Genomic DNA, 16,617 nt, shown 5'->3' with positions numbered 1-16,617 from the left:
CCAGAATGCCAGTGTAGATTTTACTCCAAATCCTGTTTCTCACCCCATTACATGTACATTCACACTTCCTATCTCATACATTATATCTCATGAGCCATCCTCTCCAGTGAAATTTGTGTGTTGTAATATTCTGCCTGTCAAAGATCCCAAATCACCACCACTAGCAATCCAGTATTGTGTCACAGTATTTCCTGTAGGTTTATGGCTACTTTGAGCCTTGATCTTGAGACATTAGCAAATATTCTCTTAGTCATTATAATAATATAGCAAGTTTCGTCATTTGGCATAAATTCATAATTATTTTTGGATGGTTTAAAAAATTGTGACTTTGCCAGTAATAACATCTCATGTTCCCCAGAGGAGGTGGGTTTGTCATAAATACTATTTCTATAGAACATTTCAAGGAACCTAAAGTTCTTGGAAAATATTTTTAACAGGCAGCCATTTCTCAGACAGACTTCAAGGGCATAATACTGTATATATATATCTCCTTAGAAATATGTGTGTATGTATTTTATTAAGAATATATTTTTTTATTGCTCACAATCCATTTATATTTCAATGATCCTTTTGTATTTTAGCAGATTAAAGAATCCAGGAATGATTCTTTAGAAAATCATTCCAATGTAGCTGTTAAATTTTGTTTTTAACCTCCATTAGTCCCTTTTTTCTCTTCCCAGGTCACAGGTTATTTTCATTCAGATATTGCATATGGGTATTTTGGAGGATTTAGTATGATTCCTTCTCTTAATCCTTACTCTTCAGTGGGCTGCTTTTCTTTCCTTTATTCTCTCCTTTTTAAAAAGTAGATTACAAAGCGTGTATCCTTTTCGAGAACTTATTCTGAACAAAAAGTTAAAACTTTTTTAAGCTTCTGTTTTGTTGTTGTTTTTTTAAAAAGGGCTTTCCTTTTTTACGTGGCTTTCTTACCTTAATTGTTGTTGAGTTCACCATATTTAATAAAAAGCCAAAAGAGGGACCAGTCATGTGCCAGAATGGATAAGTTCACTGGTTTTCACCTCCTTGTACTCTGGCTGCCTACACAGAGGCAGTGGCTAAAGTGGTATGCTTGGGAAACCAAACGTTTCCTAACTTGTTAGTGGGAAATTCAAACTTCAGAAATTTAGAAACCACAACAACAGATGCCTGTGTTTTACTGTGACTACTGAAGTCACAGTTTGCCATAGAAACAGGATAGATAGCAGTCTGAAGAGTATAAGATGTGAAACATTTTGATCCCTAGAGGACTTTTTTGGGTCCTCCAGTTTTGCTGTCATAAGTCAGTAAACAAGGAACAAGGAAAATAGGGAAATTTAATACATTTAAGAGTACTTAGAGGTTCAGGCAGTTAGAGGATGAGGGTTAATGTGTGGCTTGACTTCCTGCTGAGCAAACAATTAGATCATGAGCCACAGTGAGCATCCTACTTCTACCTTTACCTACTCTTCCTAGTTCCTGCGGATGATTGGTTTAAATCTCATCCATGATATTTTTAAAGCTGGAGTTTGGGCCCTATGCAATCTCTAATTACAGACAGGTGGAAAAGTTTTTATTCTGTAATCTGCTGGAACATGAATGACCATTTTTCTTGTGGTCTCTGTTTTGCTTGTCCTCTTGCATGCTTTGTACAAATTAAAATTATTTTGGTTATCTGAGCCTTGTTTAATTTTCCCTTGACTGTAAGTCCAGAGCATTTGGGTTATGTTTTCCTTTTCAGCAAGTTCTGAATACTGAAAAGACAGAATGCATAAACAGTCTGATCGTACTTCCTTTCCTGTAAGTTGGGTTCTTTTAAGATGAACGTGTTTTAGAGGATATTAAGCTTGCATAGCAAGGAGTAATTCCATCAAAATAATGACAGTGGTCAACAGCATATCTGCTAGAGGTGAGAGCAATGACTTTATACCCCACTTCTCTTGGCCCTGGGTCTGCTGCTTATGCTGTCCCTAAGCAGGAGTTTCCTACATTTAGTTTATGTGAGAAATGTTGTTTGTGGCAGTTAAAGAAATGACTATAGTATACCTCATGTGTGTGCTATTTGAATACCATCCATGATTGCCCTGACCATATCTTACCTTGTGATTTGAATTTTAAGAGAAGGCAAACTATCTCAGGTTTGAGTAGCTGGAAAAAAAAAGGGTTTTTGAAAAAATCTCTGGCTTCACTATTCATCACTTTTTAAAGTTTACTAATTCACAGCTACAAACAAAGAAAGCAGAACCTCAGGTGTTAAACATTTGAAAAGCCACATATCTGATGGCCAGGAAATCTTGGACCAAAATCTGCTAGTGACTTAACTATCTGACCGTGCCTCATCTGCTTGTCACCTTAGCTGCAACATGGGGAGAGCAGTGCAATTTTGACTCTAAGGTCTACAAAGCCTTTGGCAATCTTCAAATCTCAGTTCCACAAAATAAATACTCCCAACAACTTTTAAAGTCCTTTCCTCCCTTCTTTCCTATATAACACCGTATACAGATTCACATGTCAAGAGATTTTATGGCTCATCAAGTCTCAATGGTTCAAAAGAATGGAAAACTGTAATTGGAATTCCATGGGATTCAAGTTTATTTGCATCGGTTGTAGTTCACAAGTTGTAAGTATGCTGTAAAAGCAAATAAGTACTTAAAATGTTATACTAAACTGAAAGGACAATTAAACTGAAAAATTAACACCTGGACAAAAAGTATTTACATTGTTAATTTCAAAAGGGACTCTATTGTTTGTGGCTAGGATCTGATATAAGCCATTTAGCCCAAATTGTAAGATTTGTCTTACAGATTTGTTTTTTGTGGGTGCATGGTAAAACAGGGAGATTCCAAACTAGCTTTTAAGCCTTTTGTAGTCACCAGCTCTCTTTGGTCCTTTACCTGTTCAGGAAGTTGTTTCTTACTTCAGATGAGTAAGACATTTTTAGGAAAGTTCTTGTGGGTTTCTGATAGGGGGGACTGCCTTGTAAGCAGGGAAATCAAGGTAAAGGGTAACCTCTCTGTAAAGAGTGGCTAAGGTTAGGCACTCTAGAGACAGATCTTCAACAAGCTTAATCCTTTACTCCACTTCACAGCTGGGTGTCTGAGAACAGGAATTCTTCATGACTGCATCCTACAAAGCACCTCCTCTTTGGCCTGAGACAGTCCCTATGTCAGTCTGGCGGCACCAGATGATGAAGGAGCATCATCCCTAAGGATAGACTGGCATAACTAGAAGAGTAACAGTATCTGCTATGGGTCTGGCACTGTACCAACTGCTTCATCACATTTAAACTTCAGGTTAAATTGATGTTACCTTAAGCTGCCTTCCTTTCTGTGTAAGTCCAGGTTGTTCTGAAGGCTAAATAATGGGCTGGGTATTCTGATCTTGGCACAAACCTTATTTCTCTTTTAGCCTCAGGTTGTCCTTTCATAGTAGACTTCTGAAGAATAAGTCTGCCATCTTTTTTGAAATGCTGCATTCAGTCATCTCCATTTACATTTCAGTTCCCATCTTTTCCATGAGTGTTTCTGAACTTGTCTAACCCTGGCTGATTTTCCTTTTCTAAGTCCCCACAGCCCTTACAGCTTTATTACCTAAATAGTCTATGTTATTTTGTACTGCTTTCTAATTTGTTTTAGTACATTACTTTTGCCGTTAAGCCAACTGTAAACTCCTTAAAGGAATGATATCTCTGTATCCCTCATATGGGTTTGAACTCTGTACATACTTAACCAAATGATTGAGAGGTAAAAAGAACCACTTCCTAGGGGAGTAGAACCATCCCTTAGGCTGAGTAGTACCTAAAGTTCTCAGAATTACTTGTTATTAGAATGGAAGATGGACAAGTAGAGTTTTGTTCCTCTTGTTCTTGTCACTTCTGGAAGGAGAACCATTTGGTGAAGTGAAGAATTCACTTGGAGACAAATTTAATTAAAGTCCAGATGGGGGAAACTGGCCAGAGAATCTTAACTCTGCCTGTGATTCTTTGCATCTGTGTTCAGCCTAATGAATTTTATTGAACTGTAAAAATAATCTTATGGGGCAGAATTTGGGGGAGCCCCAAATTACTTGACAAAGTTACTGTCACTTTTATTTGAAAGCCTCAAGAATAATATGCAACTTCAAACATAATGTATTTATTTTAATAACATGAGTGTTTGAAAAGTAGATAATCTTCCTTTTAGCAGGAGTGGATTCATTTTCACAAAATTCCACAGAATAATTCACTTCTTCTGCCATGCCCAATTAACAGACTAACAAGTTAAGACTAAGGGACTTCCACAGTATCTCACTGCATGGGTGTTTGTCTTCAGCAAGAAACCAGCAACTCTCCCTAGGCTCCTAGACCAAGCAACTCCTTCCTTTTCTTCAAATTTAACAGGCAGACACTTGAGTCTTGCCAGCCCAAATGTGATGTTTTACATTCCACTTATGATCTCTGCTCAGAGATTTGTTTTTGTTTTGATTCACATAAAAATGAATTTTAAAAGGAAAGAGAAAAACTTATTTCACCTTTAAACTTTTGTTCCAGGACTGGTGGGCCATGAGACACAATAAATCTGGCAGATTTGCTTCTGTCAGGGGAGCCCATCTTAGAGGACTGACTTTATCTTTGAGGCTGCTCTAGATACAGTGATTTGGAGCTCTCACAAGCCCAAGTGCTACAGCCATGTTCATCTTTTCTCCATTTACATGTGGACTCTTTTCCTCAAATTACCCTCATTTTCTTCAGCTAATTTGTCTCTGTAGTGATATAATCAGTAGCTTGTATTTTTATATTGTCTCTTCTCTACTTGATCAGAGTTCCCATGGGGGTTATTGCTCATTATTCAATCTTTATTGGGAACTGAGAAATACTTGGGGTGGATGACATTGTTCCCTTTTTTGTAGTTTGTAGAAACCAAGGGAACAGGAGTCTCACCCATTAAATGGATGGCAGAGCTAAGAAGAGTAGAACTCTGATTTATCGACCCATTATTCTTACTCTTTTAGTCTCACCATTGAGACACCAACATTCATCCATGTCAGTTCAGTGTCACTATTCAGCAAGGTTGGCCATTGACTATATTCTGTTGAAGTTTTTATAAGCACTCTCCCACACTGTTTATCTTTACTTAGTTTTTATGTGTAGCTGATCTCTCTTACCCACATTGCATTACCAGTCCGTTAAAAAAGAGCAGGGATGGGACCATAATTGAAGTTGTTGTCCAAGAGCTGCTAGTGATCTTAGTCCTTGTCATTAATGTGGTACCAGTCCATGCTAGTAGCTATAGCTGGGTTAGTGACACGGTATGGTGTGTGGTGAACTTAGTTGCTGGGCCTGTTGTCATGCCTTGTGCTTAGCTCAGTAAATGTTCGCTACTGCTGAGGAGAATTACAAGCCCTAGGCTAGCTTCACAGGTTGACACTGGAGTAATCTAACTTTGAAATTAAAGAAAAATCACTCTTCTGTAAAATCTGGGAGATACACTGGGTTACCCACAGAAACTTTGGAATTAGGTACATGCTTGGGAAAGGCAGTCTGCTGCATGGCAAAGATAAGCCATTTGTGCCCCATAAATGCATCTTCACCTGAAGCACAGAGATTAGAGAAATTCAGAAGAGTCCACCCTTCATTAACCACTGCACTGTGTTCTTCCATATTTTGCTTGAAGGCCATTCCATGCCCCAGGGTGACTCACCTGGTACTCCTTCACCACGTATACAAAGTCTTATCTTATTGGGGAGGGAGTTAAACTGCGGTAGATGAAGGTGGGCAGAAAAGCATCTGACTTAGTCTACCTATATAACACATACTGCCGTACAGAGCAGATTTCACTGCCTTGACTTAATCTGAGCCTAACTTGGTTTCTGGTTTTTCTGACTTAACCTGAGCCTAACTTGGTTTCTAGTTAAGTCACTGCCTTGACTTAACCTGAGCCTAACTGATTTCTGTAAGTCACTTCCATATGGTTGCTTTAAGTAGTGGCTGAGATTTGTTTTCGGCTCCTAAACAAAATCTAGAAGAAGGGGCCCTCCACAGCCCATTGTTTGCAGAAACACTTTTTTTTTTTTTTTTTTTTTTTTTTTGGTATCAAATAAGCAGCTTCTAGGTTGTAATATGTTCGTATATTTATCCAACACCTTTTTTGTCCCAGCAACACACCTACTAATTGTACCTGGGTACCTTCCTAGGCACTGGAGGTAAAGCTGGTTGTAAAACTGACCCTGAATGAGTTTATAGTCCAAGAGACAGAAAATAAGCAAATAAATCATTAATGAGTAATTTAATGTCACATCACAGTGCACAGTTTGAAGGAAAATAAAGCAGGGTAGGTATCACCAGGAGCTTATAGCCTTTATAGGTGACTTCCTCTGCAGTTTTTGGGGAGGTTGTTTTGAAGGCACTGAGTCACTTTGAATTTTGAAAGGGATCCTGCTAACTGGGGACATCTGAGGAATGCAAAATGCTTAGCTGTAAGATAGTAATAGAAGGTGATTTGTCAAGTTAGTGGTTCAGACCTAAATGTCTTTGACCACAGAGTACATAGTCTTTCCAAGGCACCTCTCACCTTCCAAGTAGAGAGTGGGATTTGCCAGCCGGAGGACCTTTAAATACACTTATTTTTTGTTTTCTCTTTCCTCCCTTTATCACCTCCCTTCTGTTGTAGCCTGATTAAATTGTATTGATTTTCACAATGCTTCCTTATCCTTTGCTTTTTTATTGCTTATACTTAAGAACTTTGAACCTTTCTACTTTCTTTTTTTAATGGATTTTATATCTAAATTAACACCTACAGTACGGAGGCTTTTTCTGGGGCTTCTGTTCTCCTCTCTTCCTAGCATTAATTAAGGAAAAACTACTGGTGAGCTGTAGCCCAAGAATGCAGGGAGCCCTGGCCCTACTTCTGCATAGCTGTGTCTCTGGGTCAAGTCACACTGTGGACATCAGTTTCTTCTGTAAAGGGAGGCATTTGGATCAGATGACCTCCATTGCCCCTTCCAGCTGTAAAATTCTGTGTATATTCTGTGCCAAGACTCTGTGTGTGTGTGTGTGACTCTGGGGCCTGGGGTATCCCATTTTCCATATAGTAAAGTACCTTATCAAGGTACTTCTCAAATTCATAGTTGAATGTTTGCTGTTTTGATGTAATATATGCTCTCTTTTGCTGATAATAACTCCTTTAGGCTAGAATAAGTAGTTATCATAAACAGACACAGGAGTTGAGGTATGTCTGCATCCTGTTTGTCCCAATCATACACTTTCCTATCTACTCTACTTGCCTCCCTACTGCTCCCCCGCCTGCCCCCACAAACACATCATTCCCTAAGCTTGTTAAAAAAAAAAAAAATCTATACTTAACAATTAATCACATTTTGGAGCCAGTAGAGCATAGAAATGTGAGGATGGTCAGACTGGAAAAAAGAATACTGCTAATGTGTTCTCGTTCTTGGGCTCAGACTTAAAACTGCTGCTGTCCTATCTTAATCTGCTAAAGCATCTCAGAGAACAAGCATGAAGAGGGAGTGTTTCTCTCATATCTGAAAAAGAAACAAGGGACTTTCCTTGGCGAGCCTTCCCATCTTTCTTTGCCCAGCTTTCCCAGGCAGAGACGATGTTAGTGCAGATGAAGGTCAAGGAGAATCTCACTCTTTTTTTTAAAAAAAAAAAGAGGGATGTGCAAGGGCTTATAAGTGTTGGTGATAATCTGCTAGGAATTAGTGCACCTAACAAAGTGATTCAAAACATGAATGTCCCACCTCATTTTAAGTAGAAAATGATCAGCCAGCCAGAGGAGGTTCTAAAAGTCATTGCAGCACACTTTAAGCATACGTGACTTGATCGGTGGCTAGAAAATGCTGTAGTGATGACAGCAGCAACCACAGAAATACTGCTTTGAAGGTTTGTGATGCTGGCTGCATATGCGGTGTCTCTCCATCTTTAAATCCTTATTTAAATATAATTTACAGAAACTAAACAATCAGTTTAAATTGAAGCTGAATTCATAGTCAAATACAAATTAAATGGACCCTAAAAATCATGTAAAATTAATATGTCCAACAGATAAGGTAGGGTGTATTAGATTTTTTCAAAGATGACAGGCTCTGTGAACAACAGATGGGGCCATTTCAGTTCCTGAAGCAGGTTGAGACCAATATTGCTTTACATCCACAATATCCAGTCTTTTATAAACAGTTCTCTTCTTGCCCCCCTTCCTTTTTCCTTTAAATAGGAGAGGCTGTATTTTTTTTTTTTTTTTTCTATTCACCTTGTAAAATGTTCACTTTGCCCTGAAGCACTAGACATGGACAGAACATGACCTAGGAAGAATTATTGGAATCTTATTCTTCCTCCTACATTTTCACTTTTTTTCTTAAATCTCAAAATGCATTTATTACCAAAGGCACTTTTTTGGAGGGGAAGGTACAGCAGAGAACCCTTAAACAAAATTTACAGCCTTTTGAGAAGGCAAATTAATGGGAACTGCAAGAGAACTGGAAAGTTAAGTCAAGGCTTGATTTGTGTTTTCATACTGGCTGTTACTATAGTCTCCATCACAGCATTAGGAAAGTAGCACAAAAATACCGGGGCTTAACAGTTAAGGTTAAACACCACAAAAGGGCAAATGAACTTACTAAGCGTAAAATTATTATGTGCTTTATTTGGAAGTGTAGAAATTCACATTCATTCTATCAAAAACATTTTTCCATCATACAGATTGTCCCAAGGACTAAGAAATGCTCACCCAAAGAGCCCACTGTGAGATAATGTATCCATGATAAATCATACTTAGCTTTCAGTTTTAAAAGAGGTCTTAATATGCGATTGTTCTTTGAACCATGCTTTAATAAATGGGAAAAAGTGTGAAATATTAAAAAGTGTTATTTTAAAATTTTTAAAAATGGATGCTTGCCTGCTTTAAAAAAATAAAAGGCAGACACTGGAAACACAGCTGTTAAGAGTTTTGATGGAAGTTACGATTTTCAACAGTTGAGTTATAGTTTATGGTACAGATGGTACCCTGGGTATAGCTGGAACAATAATTGATGGTTTCTGTTTGTCTTTTCCTCTGTTAGATTCAGAAGAGCAAAATATCTTTTTTCCAACGCAGGAATTTTTCAGTTTCCAATTACTGCTTATATCAAATAAACAACTCTTCCACTGCATATTCTGTACTTCTCCACGGTGACATGGGTGTTGGCCCCGCGCTTCTCATTATGGTAGGCTTCCCTCGGTTAGAAATAATAGTTTGTGGAAAATCCTACTTCTCAGTACTAACCTGCAGTTTATGTAGCCTTATCCTCAGGCCAAATAACATACAATTTTTCTTTTAAAATGTGAAAACCAAAGTCTTGCATTGCTCCACACAAAATTAGCAAAAACAAAAAAACTCCTATGAGGCAAAAATGATAGGCACCAACGTCATATACTTTTAAAAACCCTCCAATAGAAATTATTAGAAATATACAGATATAACCCACATTTTGAGTATTTTTTTTAATGCTGTGTTTCAGTGATAAATCTGGGATCTGACATTTTCTTCTCACTGACAATTAAATATTAAAAACACGAATTTGTGACACACACATACACCTCAGTGGTTATAGTGTGCTGCTCCTCTGTTAAACTTTTACTGTATCTCTAGTTATCTTATATGGTCATTTTAGTGCCAACTAAAATGCCGGCATTTTTATATCTTGAAGTAAATATAAATGGCAGCCTGTGAATTCTGAGTTTGAATTGTATATACTTATAAAACATAGAGACTGTTTTAAAAGGGACAATTCTGTCACACAGTTGTTAACATTTTATTTTACAATATATGTTTAGACTAGATAAGGTTTGAATGATGAATCAGTTTTTCATCTCCTATTCCAGTGTTCTAAAGTTGACATAACCTTTTATTTTTAATTCCTCTGTTGACTTTTAGTTGGAAAAAATGAAGTGAAATATTATGAAGATTTTTCTGCCAAGTGTTCAGTTACCATACTGTAAGAGTTCACTAGTAGCAATAGCCTCTTCAGGATTTAGATGTAACTAATTATGGTTTAAAATGCTACTGATTAATACAGTTATTCTATAAGTTTTACCTTTTAAATTGGCATTTTTTACATAATATACTACTATATACTACTATCCAAAATATTACTCTAGAAATGATAACTGTGAGGTTTGTCATTTTTCCAGTATCTGCACTTGAAGCAGAAAGTTGGAACTCAAAACTATGATAGTTGCTTCCTTGTACAAATTGACATATGCTTTTAAGACAAAATAGCATTTATACGATTTTTTGAAGTTTAAAAAGATTTTACTTTTTAAGTTAGGTTCGTCTTAATTCCAAGATGTATTCCTAACCGTGTTTTTCTAGTCACTTATATTAACATTTACAAAAAGAGGGGAAAACCTGGCACTAACAAATTTTCGCATTCTGCTCATGTAAGACAAGCGAGTTTGAGTCCGGGGGAGAAAGAGGATCAAGAGATAGGGTTGCTGCCATACAATATAAGTCTCCCCCACCCTTTCCCCAAAGATTTCTCAATATGGGCAGAATTCAATGTGTAGCTCACTTGAAAGCGTATGTAATACAGTTAGCTCCCACCTCTCAACATTTAAAATTAAATCTCTAATCTGTTTTCTCCGCCGGAGAAAACTTTTACTTTCAAGTTTTGTGTGAGTTGGAAATGGTTTTGAACCTCGAATTCATTGGATGCGCTTTGTGAAACCTGTCTGCAGTTTGTGATGCTGAGACAGCTTTAACAGCCACCCACAGACTTGCTACCTGGCTCTCTGACAGCAGTGCCCCTTGGTGGAGCGGAGTTGTTCTCCCGGGCTTACCTGAGCTGCCTGCGCCGGGGCGGCCGGGGGCCTGGCCGGGCCGCTGTGGTGCCGCGCTGCGAGCCGGCTGTGCGCGCTCCAGGAGTCGCCCGAACAATGCGAGCGGGGCGCAGTGCGCGCCCGGCCTATGGGCCTTACGTCACTGCTCCGCCTTATAAGGCGCTCCGCGTGTGCGGTGCGGTCGGCGGGGGCGCCGGTGACCGCGAGACCCGCGGCCGCCGCAGCGCAGCAACGCGCCCCGACTCCTGCGGACGTTCCGGCCGTGTGAATGGACCGTGGTTCCCGGCTCCCACCGGAGGGAATGAGCGGTGGGCCGGAATGAGCGGTGGGCCGGGACGCCGGCGCCCGCCTGTAGTGCTAACCAAGTCATTGGGAGGCAGGGTCGATCTGCTTGTAACTTTTCTCCCTCTGGGTCCCTAAAGCTGTTACTGCTCCAGGGACTTCAATACACATCCTGTTATTCTTATGTAAACTTTTGTAAATTCATTATACTTTTTTTTTGGTTGCTGGGGGTAGGCGGGAGAGGGAAAGGAGAAGTGTGGGGTTTTGTGGAGACATCTCTGGGGGTAATTTAGACTTCAAACCGTCTCTTTCCTCTTTGTAATGAGTAGGGGTCCTCAGAGGATACTGTTTTATTTCCTGATGATCTAACTACCAAACAATTCTTCAAGTGATGATGGGAAGGCCAGATGAAATCTTATTTTTTTTTCAGTGTTTTTCCTGAAAGAACCTCCTCTTTCCCCATTTCTGCATGCCTGTGTTTTAACGAAAGCAGTTAAAACTAATCATTTTTTGGCAGGGAAAAAAATTTAAAGAAATTAAATGTTTTGTGCTGTACTTTCAACACAATGTATAAAATTATAACTTTAGAGCCAGTTTTAATGTTTGTTCTCTTCTACGGGCAAACAAAATAAAGACAAAAATAACCATGTGAAGAAAAAAGAAATTAGCCAAATATGATTGAATTAAGCATATTATCCTCTAGTCTGGGGTAGATTCACTTGTACAAATCCTATTTCTTGTGAATGAGAATTCACCTCTGAATTATAAGAGAAGTCATACCTAAAGTTCTAGCCCAACTATATGAATCTGCTAAATAAATTAGGGACGTGGCATTCTTGTTTGCAAGCTTCAGATGAGTAATTTTAGTAGCTTCAGTCCTTTTAAAACCTCTTTTAAAATTACATTAAAATAGGATTGCTTCCTATTATGATGTACATATGTCTGTAGAATTATTGTTTCCATATGTTTTGTCAAACAGGAACGATGAAAATAGTCTGCTTGCTTCATTTTCTTAGTGTGGAGTGGAGAAAGGATGTTTGCAGAGTTGTTAGTGGAAATGGTGTGGAATAAAGATGCAGGGCACAACATTAAATGTATGTCCTCTTCGCTAAATTGGGAGTTCACTTTATCATTATTCTAGATCACTCTGAGTACGTACTGAGAAACCTAAAGTAAACTCACTCTTGCCTTTCATATACATTGTGGTATTTTAAGAGAAGTGAGTTACACATACTCTTCAGCTGAACTTAAAATTTAATATTTGCAGTTGTGTACTAACATTTTGGATGTTGAGTTTGTTAGTTTTGTTAGTTTTAACTCTTCTGCCCTATATTTGTGAATTGCATTGTAATCTTTTTAGTCTCCTGTGCCTACCTCATACTTATTAAACATCCTTTTTGAGATTTTTGTGCTACATTTTTTATTACAAATGAGATTAAATGACTTTTATGAAAGTTGTATGATGCATAAACACCTGAATTTCAGTCCCAAACTGATAGCATACTTTTACCCCAGAGCTAACAGTTTTGTAGCTTGTTTTGCATCTTTTTCCCTTTGATAGGCAAATACGTTTCCTAACATTTAACACTGCCATTTGTTTCTTTCTCACATGTCCATCCTCAAGTATTGCATTTATTTTCACTCTTTTGACTTGCTGGTTCCCCATGAAATATGTTAGTTTTATTTCCTCCTTTTCTTTAGCTCTATTCTGAAGAATAGAGAAAAGAGGATTAGGGCTTCTACTCCTTGTATGCCCTTGCCTGGTACACTACTTGCCTGGTTACATTACTAATGTGTTACTCCTGAAACATCGGTCTCTTGACCCAGCTATGACTCAGCTTTCCAAGTGAGGTCATAGTTATGTGACCACTGTCTTCAGGAACCAATATTAATAGCCCTCATTTGTTGAGCTTTTAGATCATACCTACCACCATAGTTAGTGATCTACAAGCATTTCATCATTTAATCTTCACAACACATTTTGATGTGATATGATCCATGCTTTTCAGATAAAGACGTTTAGAAAGCTAAAGTGGCTTGACCAAGGTCACACTGCTACTAAAGTAATGATGCAGGGATTTAAAGCAATGTTTACATATATAGCCTTCTTGTACATATATAGTCTTCTCTTAATGGTTTGCTCAGAATCTCTCAGAGGTGTATTTGGTAAAGGAGTGTTCAGATTTAACTGAGAAGTTTCTCTCTATTTTCTAGACTGAATCTTGAACTGGGAAAGCCAAGAGTCATCCTATTTTTTTGTGGATTTGTGGATTTACTGACAGTTTTCTGGAAGGTGGCAGCAACGTATCTTGTTCTAGTAAAATTAGAATATCATGACCATTTCACTTCAAACGAACGTCAAGGGTTTTGAGGGAGCAGGACCTTTATCTGATACAAGAGTACCCTGGGTGGTGTATTGCAAACTCCAACCAGCTGTTGGCATTGTGCGCCATTGACCACATAAGTAGATGAGTAGACTTATTTCCTTCCCTCTTTCAACCAAAATTCTTTCTGAGATGTAATTTTTATTCTCTTGGTTTCTGAAATTCTCTTCATTTGTGAAATTCTCTTAGTTTCTATTTGTGAAAATAGTAGAGTTATGATCACTGCGCCTCAAAATTGGCTGAGAGAGTTTTACTTCCTAACCTTGTTCTGTCCAATTACTGTGTGACTTTCTTTTCATTTCATAATCAAGAATTTCCTACAAATAAGCATACTTAGACACTAAGGTCCTTTCTACAATTAGTAATCTGAATTTATGATCTAAATCAAATTACTAGCTTTAAGCTGTTATTTAGAAATGATACAAAGAAATTTTTCTAGCAAATTCATTGCTTTCTAATGTGGGAGAAGGGGTTTGTAGGTAACAAGACTAGAAACAAGGAGGTATCAACTAGATTTAGCCATATTATATTATGTCAAAAACAGCTTAATATCACCAGTTTCCCTGGTTCAGGCTAATTGTCAGGAGGCCATTACAATGACCACAGTAACAGGTGTTATTAGTGAAGTCAATTGCTACTGACCATAATTACAACATCATCATTATTTAACTTTTTAAAAATACCGTTAATGTACTGCTAATCACATCAAGTCAGTTCCTCTTTTTGAAGTAACTGCTCTTATTTTCTTTCATGTCTTCTCTCCCTACCTTTGTTTCTTCTTTTGACTGGTCAAGTCTTTCAGTCGTCCAAATATAGTAAGTGCCAAAGAAGAAGCAATAATTAATGGGATGTTTCTTGCAGCTGCCCACAATTTTCACTGCTGGTTCTTTGATCAGTTAAGCAGTGGTGTGCTCTGCTCCCTAGGAGCTCTGCTTTGAGCTATGAGATGGTAATGCTAACTTTGTATATGACATGTTGCTTCTTTGCCTCTGTGAGATAGTATATGTGGAAACACTGTCATGTACAAAGAAAAACAGCAATTATTATGGACCTGGTCCTGTATGAGAAGCTGAACAGAGTGGGAACAGACCCAGGATTGCATAAGGAAAGATATAGCTCCATGGTCCTGCACTGCTTCAGACTACAGTTGGATTGGCCAGAATATGAGCTTTCGGTGTTTATTCCACCCCACGCTACCTTCTACTACCTTACCCACAGCCTTCTTGCAAAGCAGCTTTGCCACTGAGCACTGGATAACCTTGCCGTAGATCCGATCGTGTGCTTGTCCCTTCTCCTCTGCTGCTGCACAACTTAGGATGAAGGCTGAAGGGATATGTAGGCAACTGTGAATGTGGAGCCAACGGGAATGTCTGCAGTAAAAGCACCTTCTCTCCATACCCTAGACAGTCGTTTTTCTAATCAACCTCATTTCTTCACTCTTTCAGTTCTTTGGGTGCCACCTATCTGACTCTGTACATGTAGATACCCACATGAAATACATCACATCTCCGCACTTAAACTGTATTTTAAGAGCCTTTAACCAGCAGTTAACTGGTTAAATCTTAATATACATACGAACTGCAGTAACTGAATATACATATGAACTGCAGGTCTATATATATAGACTGTCTTTACTTTTATCTGTAGCCTGAATCTCTGGTCCCAGGCCTATAGTCCGCAAAGTCTCCAGAACCCTTGCAATTATTCTGCTCACACTTCAGCTGACTATGACTCTAGAATAGTGACCCTTGAGAACTGATTACAGCAGTAGTGTCCATGTGATGCTAGGGTATGGAAAGTCCTTTATTATTACAACATTAAAATGATGATATTTTGTGGTTTTAAAATTAATTTTAAAATTTTTTATTTTTTTTTTTTTATTTTATTTATTTATTTATTTTTTTGAGACGGAGTCTTGCTCTGTCGCCCCCAGTGGCACAATCTCGGCTGACAGCAAGCTCCGCTTCCCAGGTTCACGCCATTCTCCCGCCTCAGCCTCTGGAGTAGCTGGGACTACAGGCGCCTGCCACCACGCCCGGCTAATTTCTTTTTTTTTTTTTTTTTTGTATTTTTAGTAGAGACGGGGTTTCACCATGTTAGCCAGAATGGTCTCGATCTCCTGACTTCGTGATCCACCTGCCTCGGCCTCCCAAAGTGCTGGGATTACAGGCTTGAGCCACCGCACCCAGCCAAAATTTTTTTATTTTAAAATTAATAGGCACCCTTCATAATTTGGAATATGCATAAAAGTAAAAAATTTTACATGTAGTCCTACCACACGAATACTGCCAACTATTAATAATTCAATGTACGGTGTTTCTTATAGTCTTTTTCTGAGCATTTGTAAAGCATCATTTTCATAGTGTGGATGAACCCTGTATATGTATGTATATGTGTGTGTATATATTATGTTTCTTTTTGCCTTTATTATATATTTCTGAATCATGTTAGTGGCTTTTCTGTAGACACTGGGTTATTTAAAAGCACATATTTACATATTCTCCCTAGCATTGGTGTTCACAAAGCCAACCACTGCCTGTTGGCCCCCTAACATTGCCACGGTCTTGTTCCTCATCAAACAAAGCAAGGAAGTCTGTTTAGTAAGGAATCATCTGTTGCAAGAGACTTCCTACCCTTGGTTTACAGGGAATACCATAAGTTGGCTATGTACTCTAGTGAGCATACTAGTAGGTGAGTAGAATGACTTAGAGAGAATGAAGAATTGATAATGTGACGCCACCATAAGATTATTAAATGGGAAGCAGGAAAAGTCTGTTATTTAGGTCCAGTCCATTTGCTTATTTATTCCTACAAACATTTTGTGTTTCCTTGGTAACTAATAATAGTTTTGAGAAAATGTTGAACTCACAAGTATTACTGCAGAAGTGAAAAAAACCCTCAAATCACAGAAATTAGAGATGGAAAAGACCTATTAGGTCATCTTCCCTGTCCCTTGCCAGTACAGATTGTTCTCAGTGCTTTGTTCAGTCCATTTTTTAAAGGGCCCTTGTCATATAATTTGTAGCCCATCTCTTTTTTTTTTTTCTTGAGACACAGTCTCACTGTGTTGCCCAGATTGGAGTACAGTGGTGCAATCTTGGCTCATTGCAACCTCCACCCCCTGGGTTCAAGCAATTCTCCTGCCTCAGCCTCCCTAGTAGC

The 16,617-nt window shown here is 38.4% G+C and overlaps 2 protein-coding genes across 9 annotated transcripts in view; one reads left to right on the top strand and one right to left on the bottom strand.

The window, feature by feature from the left end:
* Positions 1–16,617, top strand: part of CMSS1 (cms1 ribosomal small subunit homolog) — a 370,849-nt gene that overhangs the window by 47,790 nt on the left and 306,442 nt on the right. The window lies entirely within an intron of this gene.
* Positions 1–16,617, bottom strand: part of FILIP1L (filamin A interacting protein 1 like) — a 296,807-nt gene that overhangs the window by 39,526 nt on the left and 240,664 nt on the right. Inside the window, exon 1 of one of the 8 annotated variants that reach the window (XM_050782048.1) lies at positions 10,790–10,913. The exons of the other annotated variants lie outside the window; for them this stretch is intronic. The gene's annotated coding sequence lies outside the window, so the exon portion shown is untranslated. Of the gene's footprint in view, positions 1–10,789; positions 10,914–16,617 lie in introns of those variants that run through there. 8 annotated transcript variants of the gene reach the window in all.

This window comes from Macaca thibetana, chromosome 2 (genome assembly GCF_024542745.1).
Source record: "Macaca thibetana thibetana isolate TM-01 chromosome 2, ASM2454274v1, whole genome shotgun sequence".
In the NCBI taxonomy this organism is placed as follows: Eukaryota; Metazoa; Chordata; class Mammalia; order Primates; family Cercopithecidae; genus Macaca; species Macaca thibetana.
The sequence above is the reverse complement of the archived record's forward strand: the minus strand, read 5'-3'. Positions and strand labels throughout refer to the sequence as shown.